We start from the raw sequence: 7,781 nt of genomic DNA, 5'->3' as shown, positions 1-7,781 counted from the left end.
TGAAGAAAAGTCAATTGAGATCATCCAATCTGAGGGCAGGAAAAAAATTTAAAAAAGAAACAACAAAAAAAGGACATAGCCTAAGAGACCTGTGGGATACCATCAAGCATACCAACATAAGCCCAATGGGAGTCCCAGGAAGAGAAGCAAGAAAGAGGCAGAAAACATATTTGAAGAAATGACTAAAAACTTCCCAAATCTGATGGAAGACATGAATCTACACATCCAAGAAGCTCAACAAACTCTAAAAAAGGATAAACACAAAGAGATTCACACCAAGACGCATTGTAATCAAACTACCAAAAGACAAAGACAAAGAAAATCTTGAAATCATCAACATAGAAGCAATTTGTCACGTACAAGGGATCCTCAGTAAGATTTTCAGTCAATTTCTCCTCACAAACCATGGAGGCCAGAGGAAGTGCTAAAAGAAAAATCTGTCAATTAAGAATTCTGTATCTAGCAAAACTATTCTTCAAAAATGAAGGAGTAATTAAGACATTCTTATACAAACAAATTTGATTCTGACTTGTAGGGTCACTTATATAAACAAAAGCAAAAGGAGTTCATCTCTAGTAGACCTGCTCTACAAAAAATGGTAAATGGAGCCCTTCAGGCAGAAATGAAAGTACGCTAGACAGTAATTCAAAGACATAAGAAAAAATAAAGAACACTGATAAAGGTAACTACATGATAAATACAAAGTAAGAATTTTTTGTTTGTAATTCTTATAATATTCAAAACACAAATGCATAAAACAGTAATTATAGATTTATGTTAATAAACACACAATGTGTAAAGATGTAATTTGTGATGACAGCAACATAAAGGGGGTGGGGAATGAGCCATATGGGAACACAGTTTTTGTATGTTACTGAAATTATTTACTTATGTGTAAATGTATGAATATAATACAATTTTAAGTCTTGATCTTTTACTCAATATTATATCATAAAATTTCCCCATGCTATGAAAGCTCTTCAAAATACCTTTTTTAAACAGTTGCAAAATATTTCAACGTAGGGACATGCCATGTTTGATTACGAACCATCCTTTATTGTTGAATGGCTCCCATCTCCCCAGCCTGACTCCTTCACCAAGAAGATCCTCCCTCGTTCTTTCCATTTCATCCTGGATCTTGATGACAGTCACACCATCCAGGGATTTTGTGGTGACTAAGGAAATGATCCCCTGGACCCTGGACCCTGGACCCGGCATGAAGTGAACAGATCTGTGAATTCTGGAATTTGAAAGACAGAGGAGGAGAGAAGTTGAGGAAAGGCCAACCCTTGTTTTCCCATCTCTTCAAGTTATCTCTGGAAGTCTTTTGCTCATGTGAGTGGAGTAAGGAAAGAAGGGAATTCTCACACAATTCTTAGAACCTGCTTTGGACCTCAAGTACAAGAATCATGACTTGACCCAGCCCTGAGCGTTGATTTCCTAGAACATGGTGCATAGCACCACGAGGGTCAGAGTTGGGTTTACCCAACTCTCAGTTATACTGCTGATGCTTAGCATTATGCCTGGCATGTAGTGACACTCAACAGATGTTGTTCTCAGTGTGTGTGTGTCTCTCCTAGTGTTTCTGCCTCACACACTGTCTGTGACTCTCTTGCTATGTCAGTGCTACTCTTTCTCCCTTGTTCACTGTCTCTCTCTCTCTATCATCGCTCTATTTCCTTGCTGCCATGACCATCATCAGGGTGCTGAAGACCAATTCATCTCAGCTGAATCTTCTTCTCTATCCTTGATTCAGCAGAGTTTGTTGTTGTTGGGTGCTGTCAAGTTGATTTCTGACTCATAATGACCCTATGTGACAGAGTTGAACTGCCCCATGGGGTTTCCTAGGCTGTAATCTTTATTGGAGCAGATTGCCAGGTCTGTCTTCTGTGGAGTGGCTGAGTGGGTTCCAACCACCGATCTTTTGATTAGCAGCCGAACCCGTAACCACTGCACTACCAGGGCTCCTTCAGCAAAATTTAGAACTGGCTAAATTAGAATTACAAATTGAAAGCAACTGAAGAGAGGAGCTGGTTATGGAAAGAGAATCAGCTGGGGAAGTCTCCTCAGGGAAAAAGAGGCCTCCACTTGCAGCCTGGAGATGCCATCTCTGACGGAAGCAGGTGCTGTCTATTGAGCTAGAAAGCAGCCTGCAGAGGAGAATCGCTAAACGTAGTTCTCATCTGTTTGCCCGTTTGCCTTGAATGCTGGATGCGTGGGTGGAGCGTGTAGTTCTGTGTGAGGAGGTTCCATATGTGCCTCCAGCACAAATGAGCCAGCATTTTCTAAATTCTGTATTCTTTCCTGGGTGGTGGTTTTTATCTGGAGCCACTGAGATTTTGTCTTGGCTTCCTAGAATTGTTGAGCTGGTAGCTTTAGGGCTGAAATCGAATGACTTTAGAAGAATTCTCGGCTTGATATAAAAAAAAAAGTAATCTTGATATCACTCATATAGTCGTTGGTGTTTTTATCTGTGCTCTATCAGTACTGAGGAGTATTTTTAAACTCCTATTGACTCCCTGGGATTGTGCACAGCTATTTTAACAAAGGTGTATAAGTGGTACCCAGAAACAAGATGCAGCCCCTCCTCCTGGTGTTCTTTCTCCTTCTCCTCCTCCTCCTTCTCTCCCTTCTTCTTCTCCTCCTCAAGCTTCTTCTTTTCTATGTTTTTTTCATTTTTTTTTGTTGTGCTTTAGATGAAGATTTACAGAGCAGATTAGTTTCTCATTAAACAATTAATACACATATTGTTTTGTGGCATTGGTTGCCAACCCCACAACGTGTCAACACACCCCCCTTCTTGATCTTGGGTTCCCCAGTACCAGCTTTCCTGTCCCATCTTGCCTTCCCATCTGTGCCCCTGGGTTGGTGTGCCCATTTAGTCTCCTTTTGTTTTATGGGCCTTTCTAATCTTTGGCTGAAGGGTGAACCTCAGGACTGACTTCATTACTGAGCTAAAATGGTGTCCAGGAGCCATATACTCTCAGGGTTTCTCCAGTTTCTGTCAGACCAGGAAGTCTGGTCTTTTTTTGTGAGTTAGAATTTTGTTCTACATTTTTTTCCAGCTCTGTCTGGGACCCTCTATTGTGATCCCTGTCAGAGCAGTTGGTAGTGGTAGCCAGGCACCACCTAGTTGTGCTGAATTCAGTCTGGTGGAGGCTGTGGTAGTTGTGGTCCATTAGTCCTTCAGACTGATATTTTCCTTGTGTCTTTGGTTTTCTTCATTCACCCTTGCTCCAGATGGGGTGGGACCAGTGGAGTATCTTAGATGGGCTTTCTATTTTTTTAAAGTATCTATTTTTTTCTAGTTGATAAAACCTCTATTCAGAAGCATTATGAGTTTTTATGAACTAAAGTGCATCAAAGTAAATTTAAAAAAATATGATATCACAGATAAAGAGAACAGTGCTCAGTAGAAAGTTCTCCATGAAACAAGTTTTAACTTCAGCCAGTCCTGCTCTAGTGGTTCTTTTAAAATACAGATTTGTTCCAACCAACTGAGCATAACATGAATTTTGTGTTTGCCTGTGCACAGAAAACTGCACCCAACTGGGCAAGTTGTTCTGAATCCACAAAATGCACACACACACACATACACACACATACACCCACATACACACACGTCAAACATTTACCAGCTACCTTAGTTCACCACATGTGTTATCCCAGAAGGTGTGCTTTGCTATGTTCTTGCATATGTGAGCTTTTGTATATTAAAAAAAAAAATCTTATTCAACATCCCAAACATGTGTAAGCATCCTGGTTTAAAATGCCAAGACTGGGGAAGTCAGCACAACTTGACCAAGGCAGTCATAGGAGCTTCACAGACACATCCAGACTCCCTGAGGGACCGAGTTATTGTGCTGAGGGCTGGGGACCATGGTTTTTGGGGGATATCCAGCTCAATTGGCATAACATAGGTATAAAGAAAATGTTTACATCCGACTGTGGAGAGTAGCGTCTGGGGTCTTAAAAGGCTGCAGGTGGATCTAAGATACATCTACTGGTCCCATCCTGGATGGAGCAAAGGAGAATGAAGAAAACCAAAGACACAAGGGAAAGATTAGTCCGAAGGACTAATGGACCACAACCTCTGCCAGACTGAGTCCAGCACAATTAGATGGTGCCTGGCTACCACCACCGACTGCTGTGGCAGTGATCACAATAGAGCGTCCAGGACAGAGCAAGAGAAAAACGTAGAACAAAATTCAAATTCACACACACACACACACACACACACACACACATACAAAGACCAGACTCCCTGGTCTGACAGAGACTGGAGAAACCCCAAGAGTATGGCCCCCAGACACCCTTTTAACTCAGTACTGAAGTCACTCCCGAGGTTCACTCTTCAGTCAAAGGTTAGACAGGTCTACAGAGCAAACAATAATACACATGAGGAACGTGCTTCGTAGTTCAATCAGGTATTCAAGACTAAATGGGCACACCAGCCCAAAAGCAAAGACGAGAAGGCAGGAGGAGACAGGAAAACTGTATGAATGGAATTAGAGAACCCGGGGTGGAGAAGGGGAGAGTGTTGACACATTGCAGGGTTGACAACCAATGTCACAAAACAATTTGTGTATTAATTGTTTAATGAGAACCTAATTTGCTCTGTAAATTTTCACCTAAAGCACAATAAAAAAAAAAAAATGCCAAGAAGTACATGCAACAAGGAAAGCATTATCTATATATGAGAACCTTAAATGGAAATTGCCAAATCCTGCAGAAGTGGCTCCTTTTAGTGCTAGTAATGGTTGAACACTAGGCTGCCAACTGAAAGACTGGTGGTTTGAATCCACCCAGAAGTGCCTAAGAAGAAAAGCCTGGCAATCTACTTCCAAAAAATCAGTCACTGAAAATGCTATGGAGCACAGTTCTACTCTGACACACACAGGGTCACCATGAGTCAAAATGGACTCCACAGCAACTGATTTACTGGTTTTAGTGACCGTGTTTAGTGGTTTTAAGCATTGCTACAATTTCCAAAGCCATGAGTTCAGATGAAAAATTCACAAAAGAATATCCAGTCGTGATGCTGAAGTTAATGGAAGAAGTCTATATATTGGATCAAATTTTCATTTTTTGTGAAACAGATATTCGTTATAAATGCTTGCCTCAAAGGACCTACCTCTCAAAGGCAGAAAAACGTGCCCCAGGATTTAAGGCTATGAAAGATTGTTTACCTGTGATGTTCAGTGCCAACACAAACCAAGGGCAAGGAGCCACACCCATCCACCCCGGGTGTTCCACTTTTCTGTCAGATTTCAGATCACCCTCCTTCCACTTCACAGTAACTCACCAGCTGAAGCCCTTCCAGCGCCCACACCCACAAACAAACTTCAGGTGCTTCTCAAGGCAAAGTGACATATTCCTGTAGTATTTTTGTACTTTCTAGCCACTTAACATGTGTAAAACTGTGCTATCATTTTTATCAGGGTCTTATCTTTTTTGTGTGTCACTGATGATGTTTTTGAATTGTTCCCCAACCTCATTTCTTTCATACGTCCTGTGATTTTTATTGTGTGATTTTACACAGTGTGGTGACTTTTAGGAACAGGTACGTCACATTATAGCAGAACGGACTGTATTTGGAGATGTTTTGTCAGCTGCATTACTTAATTCGGCTAATTAATCTTGCCACCTGGCCCTGAGTGACACATGAAGTATGGGAGGTTGGTGGTGGTTCAAACCTGTGTCAGTGTTCTGAAAAACCTCCTATTTATGTTTTTGTTTATTTACTTTGTATCATAGAACTTTCCAAACATACACAAATGTTCCTTCTTTTCTTAACATTGGAAAATATTTCCTGGAGCTTCTAATATAAGAAAGCACTGGAATAGCCCCAGTCAGAAGAAGACACCAGGACAAGGATTAATAAAACTAGCTAGCGAGGTAGGACTGACTGACAAAACCAACCAAAAACAATGCAAGAAAACACACACGACGTGGTTACTGGTCTGGTGCAGACTACCAAGTAAAGGAGATAAGGTCAGAGAGTGTGAGCTGGCCTGGTCACAGAAGGTGTCCTGGGGCAAGTGGACTTGAGGAGAGGTAAGAGGTGGGAGTTACAAGCAAGAAAACAACCTTTTAAAGGCATAGGGATGAGAAGGGGGTAACCCAAACGACCCATCCGTACAAGACCAGCAGCTCACTTTGTCTCCTGCCGTCCAGAGTTTGGCTTTGTCAGTGACGCCCACCTCATTTCCAGCCCACAGACGATCAATTAGCTGTTTGGGACAGTACAGCTGTTCTCCTTGGTGCATACCGCCAGAGTGAATGCATTAACCTTTGTGAGAAATACCTGGTAAGAGCCACCAAATTCATAACTGGAGCAGAGGGAGCATAACTCACTTCATGGTGGTTTATTTGGACAACCGCAGCCTTATTGTTTCAAGTGGGATCCAGTTTTGAGAAGAACAGAAAGTGAGGTGGAGAATCGGATGTAACTTATGTCACCTGGCCCTCTGCCTGGGTTCCTAAGGAGTAGGCTGACTGGAGAGGCTGGGCAGGGACCCACCCAGCCAAGCACTCTCCTCCCGGAGCACGTCCTGCCTCTCCCACTGTTGGGGACCAGGTAGGGACAGAAGGAATGCTACCACTCCATAGTTGCTCTTTCCAAACTTCCTCACATGCCTCGGGCTCCCGACCCGCACCACCCCCTCTCACAGCAGCAGCATTGCTGCCTGCTTTGGGCTGCTGCTGGAGTCCCTGTGCTTGTCTTGAGGTGGAAAGGCACCGCCACAGCCTGACAACCCTGTACTCCCAGAAAGCCCATCTCACTAATCACCTCCATCTATCTCTAGTCTTAGAATAGGTGGGGTGTTGTTGTTGCTGTTAGCTGTCATCAGGTCAGTCCCCGACTCATGGCGACCCCATGCACAAAAGAACGAAACGTTGCCTGGTCCTGCACCATCCCCACACACAATGGGATTGGACCTTTGTGATCCATAGGGTTGTTGTTAGCTGATTTTTGGAAGTACTCATCAGGTCTTTCTTCCTAGTCCATCTTAGTCTGTAAGTTCCACTGAAACCTGTTCAGCATCATAGCAACATGCAAACCTCCACTGACATATGAGTGGTGGCTGTGCTTGAGGTGCATTGGGTCTCCTGCATTGAAGGTTAGAATTCAACTGCCACTGCCCAGAATAAGAAGGTACTTGTCATCTACTCAGGAGTCCCTGGGTGGTGCAAATGCTTCACTGCTAACCAAAAAGTTGGAGGCTTGAGTCCACCTAGAAGTGCCTCAGAAGAAAAGTCTGGAGATCTACTTCTGAAAAATCAGCCATTGAAAACCCTATGGAGCAGTTCTACTCTGACACGCATGGGGTTGCCATGAGTCTGAATCTCCATGGCAACTGATGGTGGTAGTGGGTGTCATCTATTGTTCTCAGCTATGGAGCCACAGCTGAAACTCTGAGACAATGAAAAATTTCTTTAGTTACAATCCAATGCACATGAATTTTCTATGACTCACTGCTCTATTGTGTTGGTCTGTGGTGTGGGTTCCTGTGCCACAGGTATCAAGTTTTTGTCACTGGGCCTTTGCTGCATGTCTACTTTTCTGGAAGTTGGCAGAGTATATTTTCCAAAAATGGACCACAAAAATACCTCCCATCTAGGGTTGCCAGACTTAGTAAATAATAATACGGGACGCCCAGTTAAATTTGAATTTCAGGTAAACAATGAGTAATTTTTAGAATAAGTATGTTCCATGCAACATTTGGGACATACTTACACTAAAAAAAAAGATTCGTTGTTTATCTGAAAGTCACGTA

Source organism: Trichechus manatus, unplaced genomic scaffold, assembly GCF_000243295.1.
Source record: "Trichechus manatus latirostris isolate Lorelei unplaced genomic scaffold, TriManLat1.0 scaffold00168, whole genome shotgun sequence".
Taxonomy (NCBI): domain Eukaryota; kingdom Metazoa; phylum Chordata; class Mammalia; order Sirenia; family Trichechidae; genus Trichechus; species Trichechus manatus.
Note: the sequence above shows the minus strand (reverse complement) of the source record.